This window comes from Pongo abelii, chromosome 2, assembly GCF_028885655.2.
Source record: "Pongo abelii isolate AG06213 chromosome 2, NHGRI_mPonAbe1-v2.0_pri, whole genome shotgun sequence".
Taxonomy (NCBI): Eukaryota; Metazoa; Chordata; class Mammalia; order Primates; family Hominidae; genus Pongo; species Pongo abelii.
The window spans coordinates 21,429,791-21,452,680 of record NC_085928.1 but is presented as its reverse complement, the minus strand read 5'-3'; the positions used below and the strand labels follow the sequence as shown (position 1 = coordinate 21,452,680).

At 38.9% G+C, this 22,890-nt stretch overlaps 1 pseudogene; it reads left to right on the top strand.

The window, feature by feature from the left end:
* The window catches only part of LOC129058364 (uncharacterized), a 98,584-nt pseudogene extending 95,284 nt beyond the window's left edge, over positions 1–3,300 (top strand).
* Positions 3,301–22,890: the final 19,590 nt, after the last annotated feature.

The following is a 22,890-nucleotide window of genomic DNA, read 5'->3' as shown; positions in this document are numbered from 1 at the left end:
GCCTTTGAAAAGCTTGAAAAACTCTCTAAATTCTTCTAAGAAAAGAAGAGAATGTTTGTCTCTTCAAAATTCATATGTTGAAATTCAAACCCCAAAGGTGATGGTATTAAGAGATGAGGCATTTGGGAGATGATTAGGTCATGGAGAGGGAGCATTCATGAAAGGGATTACAGTCCTTATAAAAAAAGGCAAGAGAGAGACCCATCATGCCTTCCCACCACCTCCCATGTGAGGACACAGCAAGAAAGTACTGTCTATGAACCAGAAAGCAAGACCTCACCGGACATTGAATCTGCCAATGCCTTCATTTTGTGCTTTCCAGGATTCAGAATTGTGAGAACTACACTTCTACTGTTTATAAGCGACCCAGTTTATGAGATATTGTTACAATAGCCTGAACAGCATAAGACAACAGGCAATAGAATTCTATGTAGCCATTACAAACAATCACGTAGATTTATCTTCATTGACATTAAAATCTCTCCATATTTTTTACTGAAAAAGGAGAGTAAAATATGATATGACCCAGTTTTCTTCTACAGTAGCAGAGAAAAATACTAAAATATATATATTCCAAAATGTTAAAAGTAGAGAAGGGTCTTATAAAAGATTATTATACTCTTTTCCTTCTATACCTAATCCCCCTTAATATAGTAGGTGTGTAGATTGCTTTAATGACCAGAAAACAGTGAATAAAGTTATTTTCATTTTGAATGAGAAAGAGAGCTTTTTAAGCTTTTCAAAGGCCCGAACAGCTCCCACCAACTGCTGTCAAGATTCAAGTGTCAGCACAAGGAAGCACAAAATCTATGGTTTTATGTGACCTGAGAAGCACCAGTCAAAAACATTCATCAAAAGTTTGGCATGTTCTCTACAAACAGTAACATCGAAACAGAAAATTAATTTAATTAAATCATAGTCTGCTTTAAAACTTCCCTAGCAGAGATCAATTTATCAGATTAGGAAAGAAGAGTAGAGGCCTGAAGTATTGGATGGTGTTTAATAAGGGTTTTCAAAGAAAATAGGAAATAGAAAGGGCTAAGCAGGAAGTCCCAGCAAGGTATACTGGAAGTAGCCTGCAGTTCCTTGGGGAAGTCAAGGACCTGACCAATAAAGTCAGAGAACTGGTATTGTGGAAGAGGCAGAGCAGTGCAGGGACAGACAGCTGCTTCTCGACTTTGTCTTGCATGGATATGTTTATCAGTGGTAGGAAAGCCAGCACCTTTCACGATTTATGGAATTTCCAAAGGCCAAGTGAACATTTTTTTTTTGTTCTTCCCTCTTCCTTTTCTGACTATTGACATTTCCTGTTCCCAGGGAAATTCTCTTCATACTTTTACATAGAAAGAGAGAAAGACTGTTTACTGGAAAGATCAAAGAGCCATGCACTAGCAAGTTTTTCTTACATAAGACTTGAATTCCAATCTGTATGATAGCGATGTAAAGGAGGGGAGTGGGTTTTTGAGCCCTAAAAATGTGCCATCTCTTTTAATATAAATTATTTTATTTGAAGTTCACTATTACCATAAGAAGTATGAGGGTCCTCTTTTTTTTCTTGATACTAAAACCAATGTACAGTGAGGTTCAGTAACTTACTCAAGGTCACTTGGATCACATATAGTATAAAAAAAAGTCTGATCTTAGTTGTGACTACAAAGCCAATGAGCTTTCATTCATTAATCCAATAATTCTCATCAAGAGACTACTGTATGCCAATCACTATGCTAGGTGCAGGAACTATACAGCCATGATGTTTGTCTTCAAGAACCTCATAGAGCAGTTGAAGAGTCAGTGAGGACAGTGTTATGAAATATTTGGAGCTGTACATTAACCAGGTTCTTTATATAATTTTCTATAATTATTCAGGAGTACTAGTACTGATTGTTATTAGAGCTCTATTTTACAAATACTTATAGTGAGAAAGTCAAATAATTTCAGTGAGATCACAAATGGATTGGGAGGCCCTGAATTATGACCTTTTATCTTTAGCTCTCTTCCTGCATAACATACCCCCCTTTCCATTTTTGTGACATTTGTGGGTAATATACAAATTAGTAAATGCATGAAAACCCAGATTATTTTAACTTTTATATTACACATGCAAAACATGTGCCAATTTGTTTTTTTAAGGTAAATGTTGATAATTTTATATTAATACTCACATAAATTTGCAATTTGATCTAAAGAAGCTTAGCTCAAGTTGTAAATTTGGATGGAAACACATGACACTTAAAAAAAAAAGCTTTAGTTAGGAAAAATTTGAAAATCCAAGGAACGTGTTTTAACTTAGCAAGTAAGCATATTAACTGGCATTTAAAAATATAGAAACAATTATCATGCAGAGTCATGTCAATGTGGATGATGCTCACTACACTGAATTACAGATTAGTCAGACTATGTCCCTATTGCAAATCTATAGCTTGGATTGCACAGTGTTTATAACATTATAGAAAAATGCTACATAATTAGGTGTGGCTTCCTTAAACAATAGAGTAAAATAAAAAGAGAATATTTGTGTCATACTTGACTAACTTTTACCTATGGAATTAATTTCTTTCTTTCCTTCAGTCTTGTGGTATGTTTTGTTTTGTTTTGTTTTAAATTCTGTATCTGCTATCCTAGGAACCCTAAAAAGAAGATATGAGACTTTCAAACAAGAGGACATCCATTCCCATCTCTGTATAAATGAAGAACTAAATAGGGAAGAAGAATAAGAAAATAAAAGCCTAGAGGTTCTTACCATTTTCCCTTTTGCAAGGCCTAATGTACAGAGATGAAATATAAATGAAGATAGGGACCTGGATAGCACCCTCCCCTCCTGAATTTGTAGCTGCCCCTCATATCTGCCTGTCATGTTGGTCAGGGGTCCCCACTGTGAAAGCTCTGAACTGAATATTAATGGCACTCAAAACCCAACTCCATTTCCCTTCCTTTTACTTCTAAGTTCTGAATTCATTAGTACCTCGGGCTCACTCAGTACCCAGCAGCACTGTACGATGTATCCAAGTTAAACATTAAAACACAATAAAGGTGCCTTTGAATGGTAAGTCCAAAATGTTGCCCACATAGATGGATTGTTAGAAATCACACCTAGGAAAAACAAAGAGAAATCACGTATAGAATCTTATTCACTATTTCATATACTTCTTTTCTGTAGTGTCTGCTAGAACGAAAGCTGCTGACTTTTACTTAGACTTCTTACCATTCACCAAGGGCAGTATGGAGCCTGACACAAGAATCAACACAGGCCTGAAAAGCCCCAGAAAAGAGCAGGAGAACTTTCCAGCTGCTATAAGATAGGCTACTTACTTAGTAGCACTTCCTAAACCCAAACTGCCAGTGTGATGTGTCTAACTGCTCGGTGTCAGTACCTTGTCAAAGAGATGGCTACCACTTGATATGTTTTTAATTTGCAGCTTTGTAGTGTTATTTGGGAATTAGAAAGCCTTTTAAAATTATGTAGTCATTTTCCCTTACCAAACTAGTTTTAATTTCCTGCAAGATGTGTACAAAGTGTACACAGGGTGAATGTCAGTTTGGTGCTCAAAGGCTAGGGGGAAACATCACGCAGGATGGCAGTTTAATCACCACCATCCAGTTCAAGATTCCATCAGGCTTGTGACTTCCCAAGTTCTAACCATCTATTAAGCTGCACAACTTTTACAAAGGCAGAAAGGAAAGAGGGGTACATGGTGAGGAATGATGTATCGGAATTGTAAAGCTAGGACAGCACAAAAACCCCATAAATATTCTTCTTAATGTTTTACTTTATATGACAGCCTCCAAGTGATATATTGTCTGACAATTTTCAAGATGGCTATATAAACACTTTTTTTTTTTGCTGCAGCCTAATATATGATGAAGTCTCTGCAGGCTAATATGTGGAGTCAGGGTGTGTTCTAGTGTACACATTCCTGATAGTAAAGATTTCTGTACCTAAATAGCTCTGTCTTTATACAGTAGGTTTTTTCTTAGCATCAGAAAGCAAAAATATATGAAGGCAAAAAAAGAAACGGTCAATAATGCTATATGGCACTATACGGCATGGGTTTCCATTCTTACACAACTAGCTTATCTGTGATTTTCTGTGTAAACAGAACTCACAATATTAGAATCTCTTTTCTCATCTTTATGGGCCTCTATACCATAGCCAAAGTTTTGATAGTGCCTTTTAAACTAGCTGTTTAAAATTAGACAGATGTTTAATTTTTCTTGGTAAGGCAGCCATCAAAGATAATAAAAGTATAATAACCTTGCAGAAAGACTCCTAGGGATAACTGAAATGAGATACTATATTATAATACAAACACGTGTCTCTTATTCTGCTTCTGAAAAACTGCTAGAATCTGATACTTTGCATAACTCTAGCCCGAGTTTTGCCCTGCAGTGTAATAGTGGAAAGAAGGAAGATACCTGGAAACAATAAAATAAAGGCTAGAAAGAATAATCCTAGGGTAGATGTTATAACTCAAAGGGAAGACGGTGTAAAGTTAAAATCGCTAGATCTAATGTAACACAGTGAATCCTCCAGGCTAGATCTGGTTTCCAAAAGGTCTGCTTTAAAGGAAGAAAAGCAAGAAAGGTCAAACAGGGATTGGTTTAGTATCTGACATTAGGTGAGGGAACTGAGCCATGCTGTCAGGGAGTTCCACGGGGATTAAAGCAGAGCCGCAGCTAGTAGCCGAGGATGCAAAGAGTAGGAACTAGACCCTGGAGGAAGAGACCTGTGGGAGCAGGAAGGAGGGGAGAGCCCTAGAAAACTTACCTTGTGGTTGAGGTTTATTACAAGGGGCCCAGGAGGGCAGGCAGCTCAGAAGAATGGAATAGAAATGCAGAGGGAAGAAGGGGGAGGGTGGTTAGAGAAAGAAAGCTTAGCTTGATGCTGATGTAGTCCTTGGGAGAAAAGAGACACCTGGCATAGGGCTAGAGACTAATTTTCTTATTCCTGCTGGTGGAGAATTAGTTTCTAATATACCACCGGGCCTGAATCTTAATGATTCAGGCATTAGGCAAAGCTGAGCAATCTGCTGGGAGCTCTTCAGTAGCCACAGCTGGGAGTACAGTGGCAGGAACTGACAAAGAAGTCCATACATAGTGGGAATCTTTTTATTTTAGGAAATTTAAAAGAAATGGGAGAATCCATTTAAAGGGATACATTTTATACTTCAAGAATACATAAAACTTAACTATTTAGAGAAACAGAATATGTGCAGTGATTTTGTATGTGTGTGTGAGAGAGAGAGAGGGAGGGACAGTCTGTGCCATGGAGCAATCACAGCTCACTGTAGCCTCGACCTCCCTGGCTCAAGCAATCCTCCCTCCTCAGCCTCCCGAGTAGCAGGGACCACAAGTGTGCAACCAACACACCCAACTAACTTTTTTTTTTTTTTTTTTTGTGATGGAGTCTCACTCTGTCGCCCAGGCTGGAGTGCAGTGGCACGATCTCGGCTCACTGCAAGCTCCGCCTCCCAGGTTCATGCCATTCTCCTGCCTCAGCCTCCCAAGTAGCTGGGACTACAGGCGCCCGCCACCACGCCCGGCTAATTTTTTGTATTTTTAGTAGAGACAGGGTTTCACCGTGTTAGCCAGGATGGTCTCGTCTCCTGACCTCGTGATCCACCCACCTTGGCCTCCCAAAGTACTGGGATTACAGGTGTGAGCCACCGCGCCCGGCCCCCAACTAACTTTAAAAAAAAAAATGTGTAAACAGGGGTCTCACTATATTGCCAGGCTTGTCTCAAATTCCTGGGCTCAAGGGATCCTCATATCTCGACCTCACTAAGTGCTGAGATTACAGCAGAGTAATTTTTAAAATTCAATTGCAAATATATAAGCCACATGTGCAAGAATTATTCTGTAAGGTATAACATGCATTCATTCTGGTCGGACCACACTTTTAAATAAAATGTTTTCTAGGGAATGTCTTATGCCAGGTCTCGATTCTGCTTTTAATATCAGGGAAAAAAATGTGATATTTTGAGCACTTTCTCCCTTATAAGAATTTGGGGAGAGGAGGGTGTAGAAGTGCTAAAAATATTATCTCCAAGGTCCCTTCCAACTATAATATTCTGTAACCCCATGACTCACTCATTCTTGTAGCATATAGACACTACCAAAGGATATACCTTTTAGCAAAAGTAGCCTATTTGTGAAAGGACTGTTGGAGCAGAAACTCTTTGATGTTTATTTGGTTCCTGGGTGTAGTTAGCCAATGAAGAGAAACCTGAAACCCCTCCCAGGTCTTTCAGATCACGCACCTGTCAGGAAGATGGTGGAGTTTACTTCAGAGAAGACAAATTCCTCTAATAACAAATCAGATGCATTTTGTATTAATTTATATTAATTGAATCAGAATCTCTTTTGGAAAGGCAGATGTTGGAAAGCCTAAGCTAGAACAACTGACTGATTTGGTCAGGATGCTTCCTAATCCCATCTAGGCTGCTCAAATTAACACAGCATCAGTTTTGTTTGTTAAAATGAGCTCGGTTTCCCGAAGGTCTTTGAAGAAAAAAAAAAATGACTTTTCTAGCACCAAAGCTGACAAACACTATGTAGATATTGATGATTTGCATTTATTGGATCAATTAAATATACAGTCATGCATTGCTTAACAATGTGAGTACATTCTGAGAAATGTGTTGTGAAGCAATTTTGTCATTGTGTGAACATCATAGAGTGTACTTACACAAACCTATAGGGTAGAGCCTTCTATACATATAGGCTGTATGGTGTAGCCTATTGCTCCTAGGCTACAAACTTGTGCAGCCTATTAATGTACTGAATACTGTAGGCAATTGTAACACAATGGTAAGTGTTTAAGCATCCAAACATAGAAAAAAAAACCATAAAAATACAGCATAAAAGAAAAAAATCGCATACCTGTATAGAGTCCTTACCGTGAATGGAGTTTGCAGGACTGGAAATTGTGCTGGGTGTCAGTGAGTGGTGAGTGAATGTGAAGGACTAGGACGCTACTATTCACTACTGAAGACTTTATAAACACTGTACATGTAGACTACATTACATTTAAAAATGTGTCTTTCTTCCTAATTAACCTTAGATTACTGTAACTTTTTCTATTTTATAAACGTTTAATTTTTAAAAAACTTTTTAACTCGTTTGTAATAGCACTTAGCTAAAAACACAAATATATATTATATAGCTGTACAAAAATATTTTCTTTCTTCATATCCTTATTCTATAAACGTTTTCTATTTAATTTTTCTTTTTAAGCTTTTTTGTTAAAAATTAAGACACAAAACACACATTAGCCTAGGCCTACCCAGGGTCAGGATCATCAATATCACTGTTTTCCACCTCCACATCTTGTCCTGCTGGAAGTTTTCAGGGGCCATAACCCACACGGAGCTGTCATCTCCTATGATAAAATACCTTCTTCTGGAATACCTCCTGAAGGACCTGCCTCAGGCTGTTTTACAGCTAACTTTTTTATATAAGTAGAAGGAGTGAACTCTAAAATAACATTTTAAAGTGTAGTATTGTAAATAAACAACTATCGTAGTTGTTTATTATCACTATCTAGCATTATGTACTAAACAGAATTGTATGTGCTATACATTTTTATGAGACAGGCAGCACAGTAGGTTTGTCTATACCAGCATCACTACAGACATGTGAGTAGTGTGCTGTGCTGCCACATTATGACAGCTTCAGCATCACTAGGCCACAGACATTTTCAACTCTGTTATAATGTTATGTGACCACTGTTGTATATGTGGTCTGTCATTGACCAAAACATTGTTAGGGGGCACATGAATAAGAATGTGTTAAAATTATAATATCTTGGATATGTTGGTTAAATAAAATGCATTATTTAAATGAATTTTCTCTTTTTAAGTTTTTCTTAATGTGACTCTAGAAAATTTTAAATTACATATAGGGCTCACATGTGTGAATTACACTAAAATTTTCTTGGACAGCACTGATCTATAGTCTGGTTGAGACAAAACGAATTAACCAGAAACCCATGAGATAATATAGGAAGTGCCGAAAGAAGCCACAAGTCAAATATAATGGAAATTGGGAAAGAGTGTAAGTCATCAGGCAGGGATTTTCCCAACTCTTTGCCCAGCAAACCTGTGCATTATGAGAAATCCACACCTAACTTTTGGAATCTCCTGTTGGCTACAAATAAGTAATTAACCTCTTGCCTAAGAGTAATAGTTCATCGTGCTTTGCTTTCTTTCCGTAGACATACTAAATAAGAGTTCATCCCTCTCGTGTATTCCTAATCCTTCTCCTGTACCTTCCTCTGGACTGTCCAAACATATTATTTCTTTCATAACATAAAACATCCTTTTCTCAACCCATATTTGCCTTTGGCTACCAATGTCTTTTTTTCCACCCCTTCATAGCCAGTCTTCTTATAAGTTTTCACTTGGAGTGTTACCATTTATTTCCCAGTCTTATCTCAACCCAAGACTGTCTGGCCTCACTAGTCCATTGAAGGTGCTTTTATTTTTAGAGCTCCCAGTGATTTTGTTTTGGCTAAATACATTGGGCATATTTATTTCTCATCTTACATAACTTCTTAGGAGCATTTAATTCTTGACTAGCCTTGCCTTGTGTCTTGCCAGACCAGCCTTGTGTCTTGCTGATATGCTATCAGATTCTTCTGGTTTTTCTCCCAGTTCTCTGGCCATTCTTTAGACTACCTCACCATTCTTTAATTACCAATGCATTCCTCAGAATTGTTTTAGGGTCACATTTTTGCATACTCATCTTGAGTGATAGCCACACTCTGTTATTAAGTTAGTGACCAACAATATATGGAAGATTCTCAACTACAAATTTTTTTAACTAAATCTCTCTTTTTTCTTGACCTGTAAATCCAATTTTCTTTTGGATAAACTTTCCCACCATTGCTCAAAAGCAACTGAAATAATCTCCTACTTTCCTCCCAGTGTCAGCTTTCATCACTTCTTTCATTCATTTTATGCTCGGATTATTTGGAAATTATGTGTACTCCTCAAATATGCTGTGGCTTTTCTCCCCTTTGGGCCTTAACACATGTTTTCCATCTGCATGGAGCCTTCCTCCCTCTTCCTTATTCCTTATCCTGGCATGTAGTAAATTCTTATTCGAGCTTTGGCAAAGATATCACTTTTTCTCAGAATCATTCTTTCATTGCTCAAGACTGGTCCAAGTTCCCTTTTTATGTGTCCCCATAGAACCTTATACTTCCTCCATTATGGCATTCTTTATGCTTTGTTGTATTGCTCTGTCTCCTCTCCCTGGGCTTTAAGATTTCTGAAGGAAGGAGGCTCCTATTTCTAAATTAATCACCATTGAATTTCCAGCAACTAATGCTGTACCTGACTTATGGTGGTTTATCAATAAAAGTCTGTTGTCCATGGAAAGAAGAAAGTAAGGTCAGAGGGACAGAATGAATGATTTTCCGGCAGAGACGGCATTTGAGTTAAATCTTAAAGATGACAAATTTCGTCGTTTGAGGAAATGTTATTTTAAAAAATGGAAATAACAAAAGCAATCTGTAAAACATTGACAGGCATACGTAAAATACTTTATAGACCTGATTGGAAGCAGATCAAACATATATGAAAGGAATAATATACTAGAAAGAAATTTTGTTATGACAGACCTTGAATGCCAAGCTAAACTTGTACTTCATTTTTAAATTAATGGAGGGCAATCAAAGATCATAACAAGTTTTTGAGGAAAAAAATGGCATGATTGGTGATGTTCATTTTTAAAAAGTAAGTAGTCATTTATAGGATAAATAGGAGTGGAAGATTTTGATATCTTTATAATCTATCATTTAATCTATACTTTAAATATCTGGGATGATGGAAAGTAGAAGGAAAAAACAGAATGGGTAATGAAGAGAAACAAGAAGGCTTAGTGTCTGTATGAGGGCAGGCTTGATTTTAAACAATTGAAATCAAGCCAAAACAGGCCTTGAATCTAAGCCACAATTATCTGCAAGCATAAATTATCACTAGGAACTTCATAATCCTGATAATGTGTAAATACGGCCACATGTGTTTGCAAAAGCAAACAGCAAAACTGGTTTATAAGTGTCTCCTGCAGTTGAATCAGCAGAGAGAGCAATTTTTTTCTTATTTGGGACAAGAGAGATAAGTCTACAAAGGGCAAGCTAAGTATGATTTTCATCTAGGCACTGGGACTGTAGAATTGATGAATTCTCAGAAAATGGAAAGTGTTGGTCTTTCTCCCTTGAAGGATGAAGGGAAAGATGAAATAGCTTTGAACAGTCCATCATCAAAGACAAGCCATTTTCTATATATCCTCTTGAAAATCAAACCATCATGTAGGGTTGTATACAGAAGTTACTTGTTTGGATTAAGTACAGCAGATTACAGGAAGTGACAAAAACTGTCAAGGGTCATTCAAAAATGTAACTCTTCTCAACAAAATGTTGGGGTGCCCTGTCCTCCTCAAACAGGCATTATGTGTGCTTCAAAATGTTTACCCTTAAGAAGTCATCTCTTCATTTTCATGAGGTAAGGAGCTTCAGGCTGCTGCATAGAAAAGGAGAGAGGAAGCAGGAAGATCCCACCCCACGTTGAACTGTTTTGTACTAAATTTCAAATTAGCTGTCTTAAAATGCACATTATAGAGACAGCTTCAGGAGGGCATTTTGCTGCAAGCTAATGTACAAAGAGACATGAGGATCAGAGGACACAGCAGGCAGCCATAGAGCCTTTGTTCTAGTATTGTTTCTATTTCTTCCACAAATGTTTTTGACCGAGGGTGAGCTAAGTAGAAAATCTGAGACTTTGTTTTCTGGTTTGAAACAATAGCACTCTTATAGCTGCACAATGTTCAAGATTCATCTGGATTTCACATTATTGTCTACTTAAAAATTTGTCTGGTCTTTATTCTGGGTTCCTTGCACAGAGCTTCAAAAACTCTTGGAATTTCCTGAATGATAGAAGTATCTTGGTTATTCACGAGCCCTTTGGCTCACACCTGAGTTTACACTGAGACTCATGGTAGGCCCTAACATAGCTTCAGGATGGGCCTGGTTATCAGAAAGATAAACCATATGATGACAGAGTTGGGACTTTGGACCAGCCTGACCTCCAGGCAGAGGAAGGAGGCTAGAGAATGAGTTTAATCAATTATGTCTATGTAATAAAGCCCCAGTATAGACTCAGCACTGAGGCTCAGTGAAGCTTCCTGTTTGGTGAACACACTGTTGTTCCAGAAAGGTGATGTTTCCTAATTCCACAAGGAGAAGACACAAAGGCTTTGCATTTTAGACCCTCCCAAACATTGCCTAATGTGTCTCTTCATTTGACTGGTCCTGAATTTTATCCTTAATAATAAAACTCTAGTTATAAGCATAGTACTTTACTGAGTTGTGTGTGTTGTGATAGTGAATTATCAAACCTGAGGGGCCCAGGCGACCTCCAGATGTATAGCCATTCAGTCATAATTGCAAGTGGCCTGTGGACTCCCAGTGGGCATCTGGTTTCTAAAGTAAAGGCAGTCATGTTGGGGACCATGGCCTTAAACCTCTGGAGTCTGACACTAACTCCCCATGTTTAGTGTCAGAATTAAATTGCAGTACACCACTTGTCAGAATAAACATTATTTGCTTTTCCAAGGTGAGAGATAATTAATGCCTAAAAGGGCGGCATTCTTTCATTTAACTCTTAGCACATATGCTTGAAGGGAGGTATGGCCGATACAAGACTGGCAAATTCTAACAAGTTGGGGTTAAAGGTATATCTACTTATGAATCTGGTTATTTTTCTGACCTGGAGTAAATTTTAAGAAAAGAGTATCACAAATTTGTAACTCTGTTGACCTTAGAATCTTTAAAAATGATAACCCATCATGAGTACAATCATTAGAAGTATGTTGAGAAGATTCTGGATCAGAGTTTGTCCAGGGTGGCATCTCTTTTGTATCTCACAGAGAAGCTAAGACCTGTAACATGAAACTGCACTTGTTATCTGATAACTACTTCTATTTTCTCGCTTATATAAAACCTGCTGAATCATATTCCAAATTTACAAGACCTCATTCTTATTCTTCCCATAGAGTTTGGTGGGGGAAGGGGAAGAGGGAGGAGGCGGCATGAGTAGACATGCTATTAGGTTCCTGGTCTCATGCTACCTACTTCTCAAAAGGCTCAGAGATCAAACAGTAGTGAGGGATGAGAGACACAAAAGCACCATCAGGTCTCTCTTTTGCTAAAGGAGTTTAGACTTTCAACATGACGAATTCTCTTTGATAAAAGAATAAAGAGATGTGTTGTCTCTAGAGGAAGCTGCTGGGGTTCCCGTAATCTTCACAATAGGCAAAGTGCCAGCTATCCATATCTCCTGACTTCTGATTTTGTCTTTTCTACATGGCTAAAATGAAAGACACAGATGCCCAATTCTACTCAAATGTTCTCTTTTAAACTACAGAGATAGACTGCTACCTCTCTCCATTTGAAGGATTGAACATTTATGAGACAGAAATCATACAAAGACAGTTTCATCAGAAGCAGCTGTATAATGAGGCCATGAGGCATGAATGGGACATGTGACCCTTTAAACATCATAAGAAGTATCTGTACTATAGTTATTCAGCCATTTGTCCAAAGGGGCAAACTATACCATGTTCTTTTTCCTCTCTATATTTCCGTAAAATTTTAATCAAATATTTACTCTTTAAATGATATCAAGTAGCTTGAAAAAATTTAATCCAGGTTAGTTAGTATTAGCTTTCCTAGTAAGAAAATAAATTTTCTTACATGCATCTGTAATTCTGGATTCAGCTGGGAGGTTGCATATGACCCTAGTGCTTTACAAGGATATTGCTTGTATCCTGGGGTTAAACTGTTTTTGGAAACCCATTTAGTGTCACTGGTAAGATTAATTACATCCTAATAATAGAAATTTAAAATTCAAGTAGTCAGTCTTCACTCAACAAAGATAGCTATTGTTTTGAAAATGTTATCCATTCCAGGTTTCCAGATCTTCCTTCGCCTCTTTTTGTGCAAAAAAAAAAAATACCCTTTTAGATAGAAGCAGAGAAATTCACACATCATATCCAGCCGAGGTCTACAGTAAACTATATTCACACTGTACTCCCTTACCCATTAAGTTTCAAAACATTCACAGCATTTATGAAGTCACAGTTACTAGATTCTTATTTACACCAGAAAACCCCAATTCCTGGTCTTTATACATATTAAAACTTATGATTACATCAGTTTATTGGGTAACACATTAAATTGACTGTGACTCTAAATATGTGAGAATACATGACGGAAAATTTAGAGTTCAGACTCAAATTCTATAGAGTGGCCACAGTGTGGCTATGCATGCTAGTTAAAAATTATCTGCATGTGATGCTGGAGAGGATGTGGAGAAATAGGAATGCTTTTACACCGTTGGTGGGAGTGTAAATTAGTTCAACCATTGTGGAAGACAGTGTGACAATTCCTTAAGGATCTAGAACTAGAAATACCACTTGACCCAGCGATCCCATTACTGTGTATATACCCAAAGGATTATAAATCATGCTACTATAAAGACACATGCATATGTATGTTTATTGTGCCACTATTCACAATAGCAAAGACTTGGAACCAACCCAAATGTCCATCAATAATAGACTGGATAAAGAAAATGTGGCACATATACACCATGGAATACTATGCAGCCATAAAAAAGGATGAGTTCATGTCCTTTGCAGAGACATGGATGAAGCTGGAAACTATCATTCTCAGCAAAATATCACAAAGACAGAAAACCAAACACCACATGTTCTCACTCATAAGTGGGAGTTGAACAATGAGAACACATGGACACAGGGAGGGGAACATCACACACTGCAGCCTGTTGGGGGGTGAGGGCTGAGGGAGAGATAGCATTAGAAGAAATACCTAATGTAAATGACAGGTTGATGGGTGGGGCAAACCAACATGGCACATGTATACCTATGTAATAAACCTGCACGTTGTGCACATGTACCCTAGAACTTTAAGTATAATAATAAAAAAAAATTATCTGCATGCTCCTTCCAGACACTGCACAATATTTGTGCATCTTTTTCTGGATTGCATTCATGTTGATGATTCGGAGTCATTAAAAATAGACCTGAAAATGTTTTTAGTCTTCTGTTCTACTCATGAACAGAGATGTTGGACACACTTCAGTGTCCACCCTGAGCATATCTACCCCTTTTCTTGTTGGTGACAATTATATGTAATTTAGAATGAAACAATCCCAGGCCTGCATCCCTCGCTTTCTAGTCAGTGATCTTGGATCCATTAGTGTTAGATACGTCTGATCATCACATTTAGGTTTTTGGGTTTTTACTTTTTGTATTTTTTAGACAGAGTCTCGCTCTGTCACCCAGGCTGGAGTGCAATGGCACAATCTCGGCTCACTGCAACCCTGCCTCCTGGGTTCAAGCGATTCTCCTGCCTCAGCCTCCCAAGTAGCTGCAATTACAGGCATGTACCACCACGCCTGGCTAATTTTTGTATTTTTCCTAGAGATGGGGTTTCACCATGTTTGCCAGGCTGGTCTTGAACTCCTGATCTCGTGATCCGCCCCCCTCGGCCTCCCAAAGTGCTGGGATTACAAGCATGAGCCACTGTGCCTGGACCACACTTAGATTTTTACCTTGGAGGATGAGCGTATGGATTAAATGAAAACATATTTAAAAGCCCAGCATAAACGTTGGCCCACATCAAGTACTCAAAACATGTAAGATAATTTTCAATGCAGAAAAGTCACAAAAACTAAATGCATTATCTGAATAAGAGAGGGATAATTTAGAATATTTGAAGCAAGGTCAGGAATGTTTTCTTTCTAAGTTGGTACTTGGTGTGCAGGTATGAACTTTTCCTTAATCTTCAACTCGTCCATGAAGTTAGAAACTCCTCCTTAGGTATACAAAAGAAAAAGGGTTGGGAAGAAAGGGAATAAATGTGCCCCTCCATCCTCTACTATACTGTCATTTTGATTTAAATATCATCATCTGCATATTTTTTATCTGAACTGAGAAAGGCCACCTTCTCACACCTAATCACCAGGAAGCAGCAGGCAGCAGCCTTGGAAGCTTTTATCAATATGCCAATTTTTATTTTAGTTTATAATTTAAAAAGTGAGAGTGAAGTGACAGAGATAGTATCATTTCAAAGTGTTTTTTTAAACATATTAAAAAGCACTCTTTTTTTCTTTTTTTTTGACACTGAGTAGGAGGAGGAAAAACATGGAAATGAAGTGGAAAAAAATAAAACAAGAAGTAATCAGGATCCAGAGAAAGAAAAGGTGGCAATACCAGCCACCCCCACCTCCTTCTGCATGTACACAAACTATCAGAATGATTAAGGAACATAAGGTTAGAGGAAGCAAAATTAAAAAAGGGATGGGGGCAGAGATTTAGAAAGATAGAACAATGTCCCCAGTTTCATTGCTTCAGTTAAAATCATCATTGTGTAAAATGTTTGTTAAAGTTGAATGCTTATAAAGCTAAACTAGACGTTAGACAATCTGACTCTTGGGGTAAAAGTTTCCAATGTGAATAATAATAATTTTTATTTAATTTAAAATGCAACACAGAGTCAATATTTATTTGAAAGCAAAGTTTGAAGTAGGTACCTAGAAATTTAATGAGATTGGATAGTAGTGTGATAACATCTGTGAACTCTGTCACTTGTGAATAACCAGTATAATTGGCACATATAGCCACAATGTCAATTTCCTCTACAGGATCTCCATATGTGTTCAAAGGGACAAGACAGAATTTATTTTCTCTTATTTCCTTTTTTCCTCCCTCTTCACTGCTGGTGAGGAAGGTGTGTCTGTAAGACAGAGTCAAGTCAGGCACTTTTTTGGCATAATAACTCATCAAAGTAGTGCTATGTGATCTGGCCAATATTAGCAAGAAAAAGATACATTTGTCCTATAGATGCATGGCTCTGAAGATTAGACCTTTCAGAAACGTCTACCAAAGAAGCACAGTAAAGACTTGCCACCCTCTTCCCGAATGATCTCATTCCTCAGGACCTTGGGGTGTACTTTCTTGGATGGAGCCAGCACCTATTGGCAGAACTGAGGATAAAAAGAAATGACTAAGGAAAATATGAAGAAATGTGAAAAGAGAATGTGATCCATGGTTATATGTGCCCATTATACTGGTTATTCATAAGTGACAGAGTTCACAGATGTTATCACACTACTATCGAATCTCATTAAATTTCTAGGTGCCTACTTCAAACTCTGCTTTTAAGTAAATATTAACTCTGTGTTGCATTTTAAATTAAATAAAAAGTATTATTATTTACATTGGAAACTTTTACCTCAAGAGTCAGATGACCTTTGACTCAAAGGAAAAAATAAAAGAAAAAGAAAATTTTTCAGCATTCTTGCATCTCTACCAAATCCAACTGCACTCTGCATTCTTATCTGGCTTCATGTCTTACCAGAACTTCCCTTCTTCATGCCTCTGCAGCATAACCCTTCTGGTCACCCTTCCTTAATCTCATATGCATGCTCTGCCTCCTGTACTTATCCTTTAAATATCAGTGTTTCTCAAAGCCTTGTCTTGGTTCTTCTGTTTTCCTCACTCTTAGAAACTTCACAGGACAGTGCTTTCTAGGCCCATGGCACCAACTACCAAATACATCAGATGACTAACATGCACACATACACATACACACACACACACACACACACACACACACACCCCTCAGATGTTTCCTGAGCTCCAGGCATACATATCCAACTGCCTGATTAAATGCATATACACAGGCAATTCTGAAAATGAAAATGTTTAAAGCTAAAATTTTCTCCCTCAATAAATTTATTCCTATTTATCAATATCCCAGTAATTGCTCAAGTCTGATATTTAGTTATCTTTGATTCCACTTACTTCATCACCCCTGAAATCCAATTGGTAACTGAATGTCATGGAATCTAGCTCATAAATCTCTCAAATCTTTCTACTTCTCTTCATTGTTACTGTCACCACTGTCAGCAAGGCAACTTCATTTTCTCCTAGAGTGCTACAATACCTTCCCAACTGGTCCCCTTTCACTGGTGTTGCTCTCCTCAAATCCATTTTCTACTTTGCAGTCAGAACAGTACTTCAAAATCACACAATTCTGCATGGCATTTGCCTTTATAAGTCTTCAACAGTTTTTCACTTTATTTCTAATGTAGCCCAATCTCTTCGGCCACACACACACACACACACACACCTGCCCTGATCACTTCTCCAGCCCCATCTCTAGCTTCTCTTTCACTCACAATATATTCAAGCAATAACAAATGCATTTTATACCTTCAAAAATGCCATGTATTTGCTCTCTTTTTTGCCTTACTTACTTTTCTTCTTTTAGCAACTGGATATGTGTATAGCACTCAAAACAATGAAGTTTAGAGACAAGACTGGCTTTGCCACTTGCTAAGGGTTTTGTGACAGAGTTGCCTACATGAAGTGACCCTCAACTGCAGAAGGAACCAAGAAACCAAAGGAGGCAGACAGGTCCAGCTTGTCTTCATATGGTGATTTTATTTGGGAACTGACAGATAGAAGTGTGGTCCTGAGCAGCCACAAGGGAGGTAGATCTCTGCATCATTATCCTCCAGACACAGAGGGTTGTGTATTTAATACAGCCAACACACTGAACATCATAGCTTAACCTGGCCTACCTTAAAAGTGCTCAGAACATTTCAATGAGCCTATAGTTGAGCATAATAATGTAACACAAGGCCTATTTTATAATAAAGTGTTGAACATATTATGTAAAGTATTAAATATTGTACTGAAGGTGAAAAATAGAATGTTTGTATGAGTATTTGAATGTATACTGCTTTGGTATGATCATAAAATTGAAAAAATAATAAGTCATGGTAAGTCTGGGGTTGTCTGTACATTGTACCATGTTTTCACCTTGATTCATAAAAAGTTGCAATCATAGAGAGACAGAGAGGAAATCACTTCATTAAATAATAATGTAACAAAATACCTTTTAAAGTCACTGAATTATGTTTTGTTTATTGGTAAAAGCAATATTAATACAAATTACTTGTAAAAGTAACATACTACAGAAACATGGTCAAAGATGGCAGGATAGAGAATGTTAGCTGCTCCCCACAGAGCCAACGAAAAACTATAAAACAAGAAGTGAAGAAGGAAAACCAATTTCTGTGAAACAAATAGCCATAATTTCAACCCAAAACTTAGAAATAATGTTCCATAAAAGCATATTTGGGAACTGCTATGGTTTGAATATTTTTGTTCCCTCCAAAATATATGTGTTGAATTTTTTTTTTTTTTTTTTTTTTTTTTTGAGACGGAGTCTCACGCTGTAGCCCAGGCTGGAGTGTAGTGGCGCGATCTTGGCTTACCACAACCTCCACTTCCTAGGTTCAAGCGATTCTCCTGCCCCAGCCTCCCGAGTAGCTGAGATTACAGGCACATGCCACCATGCCCAGATAATTTTGTTGTATTTTTAGTAGAGACGGAGTTTTACTATGTTGGTCAGGCTGGTCTCGAACTCCTGACCTCGTGACCTGCCTGCCTCGGCCTCCCAAAGTGCTGGGATTGCAGGCCTGAGCCACCCGCCTGGCCATGTGTTGAACTTAATGGCCAATGCGATAGTATTAACAGGTGGGGCATTTAAGGGGTACTTAATTCATGAGGGGTCCTCCCTCCTGGATGGGATTAAGTGCCCTATAAAAGGACTTGATGAAGGGAGTTAATTCCTTTTTTCTCTTCCACAGTCCGCTACCTGCAGACATAGCATTCCTTTCCTCTGGGGGATGCAGTGTTGAAGGCACCATTTGGAAGCAGAAAGAAGCCCTCACCAGGTAACCAAACCTGATAGCATCTTGATCTTGGACTTCCTAGACTCCGGAACTATGAGAAAATAAATTACTGTTCTTTTAAAATTACCCAGTCTGTGGTATTCTGTTATAGCAGCAAAAATGAACTCAGACAGAAATTGATACTAGGGAAGTAGGATGTTGTTATAACAAATACCTGTATGTGTGGAAACAGCTTGGAACCAGGTAATGGGTAGAGGTAGAAATGGTTTTGAAGTTGAATACTGAAAAAAGCCTGTCTTGCCATGAACAGAACACTAAGGATGATTCAAGTGAGGGCTCAAAAGAAGAGAAGAGCTGTAGCGAATGCCTCGATTTTCTTAAGGATTATAGTTAGGTGGTCATGACAGTAAAGACTGTTCTGATGAGGTCTCAGATGGAAACGAAGAGCAAGGTATTAGAAACTGGGGGAAAGGCCACCCTTGTTATAAAAGGAAAAATAACTTGACTGAACTATGTCTATGTCCTAGTGATAAGGACAGGAGGCAGGGAAATACTCGGTAGAAGAGGGCAGTCCCCGGCTACAGCCACATCCTCAAGCCTGGGACCACGGCCCAGAGTGAGAACATACATTCCTGTTTTCCTGCTTGAATGTTGCTTTTTGACCCACCCCCACCCCCTATACTGTACCCATAAAAATTCCAGGCTCCACTGGCAGAGGCGCGACAGAGTAGCTGAGTGGCAGTGTGGAGCAGCAGAGAAGGAGAGGAGAAGATGCTCCCGGATGTTGGAGAGAAGCCACTTAACTTCAGAGGGGCGGCCTGACAGTGAGACCTCGGAGAACTGTCTGGCCGGAGAGGGCCGAACTCCAGGGGAAGACCACCTTCCCGCTCCATCCCCGTTCCAGCTCTCCATCCTGCTGAGAGCCACTTTAATCGGCAATAAAATCCCCGATATGTACCATCTTCAATTCGTTCGAGTGACCTGATTCTTTCTGGACGCCCAACAAGAGCTCAGGATACAGAGAGCTGTCACACTGAGCTGCTGAACACTTCAGCTGTCCACAGAGGGCAAAGCTAAAAGAGCACAATGTAACACACGCCCTCGGGGGCTCCAGGGGCCGCAGGTACTCCGTAGACCCTGCCGCAGGGCCTCACAGAGCTCTGCTCCTGCTGCAGCCCAGACGCACTCGTCTTGGCCCCTGCACCTGCTCGCCTGTGTGCTCCCCCTCCCGTGAGGGGTTGAGAGCTGCAGACTGAGTAAACAAGCAAACCCCTTCACAAGTTCAGTGAAGGGGTCAAGGGAACTATCCCATTTCACTAGTACTTTGTGGAAGGAAAAACTTAGGAGTGAGGAGCTAGGATATTTGGTGGAAGAAATCTCCAAGCAGCAAAGCATCCAGTGTGCTGTGTGGCTTAACTGCCTATAGTAAAATGTGAGAAGAATCAAATGATATAAAGATGCAATTTATAATTAAAAGAAAAGCAGAATGTAAAAATTTGCAAAATTTTTAGCCTGATCATGTAAAGAACAAAAAAAAAGCAAGTTCAGGAGAGAAAACCAAGGGTGTGGCCAAGCAATTGTTTAATAAGAGGATTAGTCTAGCTAGAAGAAAGCCAGGTGCTATTCATCAAGACAATGGGAGAGTGATCCTGAAGGCACTTTGAAGATCTTTGGGCTACCAGGGTGCTAGAGCCTTGAGGGCAGAATGGGTTCAGGGGAGGGTCCCAGGGCACCTGTAAGAACTTGGGGCTCACTGCCAAGGGTTGCCTCCTGTTTCTGCTCCCTATATTCTAGGGCAGCACTACTCAGCCAACCTAGCTGTGGCTCAAGAAGGCTTAGATGCAACTCAAGCTGCCACTCCAAGGGGCACAAGCAGTGAGCCATGGCTGTATTCACACAGTGTTAATTCTGCAGGTGTACAAAGTGCAAGAGCTGTGGATGCAGGAGTACCTCCACCTAGATTTTAAAGGATGTCTTGGACAGCCTCATAGCCTAGGTAGGTACTTGCTACAGGGTCAGGGTTGATTTGGAGAGCCTCCAGTAGGGCAATGTTTCATGGAGCCATGGAGCCAGGCTCACTCCCAGAACTGTACAGCCACCAGTGTGCAGCATCAGCTTGGGAAAGCCACATGCATACGACTCTAATTTGAAGAGCTGAAGCATGGGCTACACCCAACAAAGCCATGAGGCAAGGTCCCCTGGAGCTTTAAGATGAAATGTTTGCCTTGCTGGGTTTGGACTTATTTGGGACCTCTTGCCCCTTTCTTTTTCTCCTGTAGCTCCTTTTTGGAATGGGAATGTCTATCCTATCCTGTCTTGCCATTGTATTTTAGAAGCACGTAACATGTTTTATTTCATAGGCTCACAGCTGGAAGGAAATTTGCTTCAGAATGAATCATACTTTGAGCATCACCCTTACGATGTTTAGTTGAGACTTTCGCATTAGACTTCAGATTGATGCTGAAACAAGCTAAGACTTTTGGGGACTATTGGGATAAAACAAATATATTTTACATGTGAGAAGGACATGAATTTTGGGGGCCAGGGGCAGAATGCCATGGTTAGAATGTTTTTGTCCCTCCAAACTTCATGTATTGATCTTGACTTTATGTATTATCCAAAACTCACCACACCCTTAGTAGATAAAATGTCCCAGTAAATGAAAGGAATATTCATTTATTCACTTATGGTACAGCCTCGAGTGGACTACTTATGCTAGATAAACAATAAAAATATAGATCCATGCACAGACTTGTTTAGTAATGACACTGATTGCTGGGAAATCAGATATTCTCCAGTCATCTTCCTGCCAACATCGTAAGAATTTCAATTTAATGTAATCACAAACCACGACAGTCATCACATGAATACACACACACACAAACACACATACACATGCACACACACACCCCTACCCTCGTTTTTCTTCAAAAAAACAAACAAAACCAAAATTTGAAATTCACCTTAAGAAAATACTAATCATAGTAATCTTTTAAAAGAACTCTTCATGGACAAATTGTAACAAAAATAAAAGATATATTTCTCAAAGAATTTTTATGTTTTTCTTCCCCGATTTACTCACTGCCTGGAGCTTGATCCTTTTCAAGGGTGAAGACTTAGGAGTCTTTAGTCACAAATGCACATTAGCTGTTGCATTAAAATGGGACACCTTTTATGTACGCTAGTGGAGCCTTCCCTTCCACCTAGTAGTTAGAACATGAACCCCTATGTTTCTTCATCAACAAAGGCAGCCTTGCTCAGAATATTACTGTCTTCAGTTAGCAATTCACCTCAGAACTTGCTGTCATTCCAACATCATTGAGACGCTGGCATGCAACAGAGCCAAAGACAGTTTTACAAGTTTCTGTCTTTGAGAAAGAACTCCACGTCTGTGTTACCTCTGACTGAGGGGTTCCCTCTGTCAGCTTTATTGAGAATTATTGCCAATTTAGGGATGTCATGCTATAAGACAAGGACAGATTATGATGCTACTTCCAAGACCCATCCCGCCTTATTTTATGAGACTGATTTTTGGCCTCAAAAGCCAATTTCTTGCCTACTATTTATTCAATTTTGCCATTTTTCCTCAAAAGAGTAGCTATGCTGAATATTGTCTCACTGAGATCCCATGGGAATCAAAATACTGGGAAGTTGTAGAGCAGACATTGTATTAGTATTTTCTTGGTTGTAAACAACACAAACTTACTGTGGTACAGTTCTGGGGGAAAAAAGATTTAGGAAATGTATATTGAGTGCTTTTTATATACATGGCCCAGGAAAGACAGGGACCCAGGTATCTCCCAGGATCTGGTTTGCAGAAAATTTAAGGTGATCTCATTATGGTCCTACCATACAAGCCATTGGCCTTCAGCCATTTTTTGCCTCTGGATAAATCAGATTTCCCAGTGGACACCAGAATGCTACACCTCTAAGCAGTCTCATTTTAGTCTCTCCACAACCCTAAGTTACTACAGGAATTATGTCCTTCACACTTGATTGGATGACAAATTGGGACCAGAACTATACTCCAAACGAAATCTCCTTAATCTAGATTTTATGTTTTTTATCTTCCCATATTTTCTACGACAAAGAAAAAAAT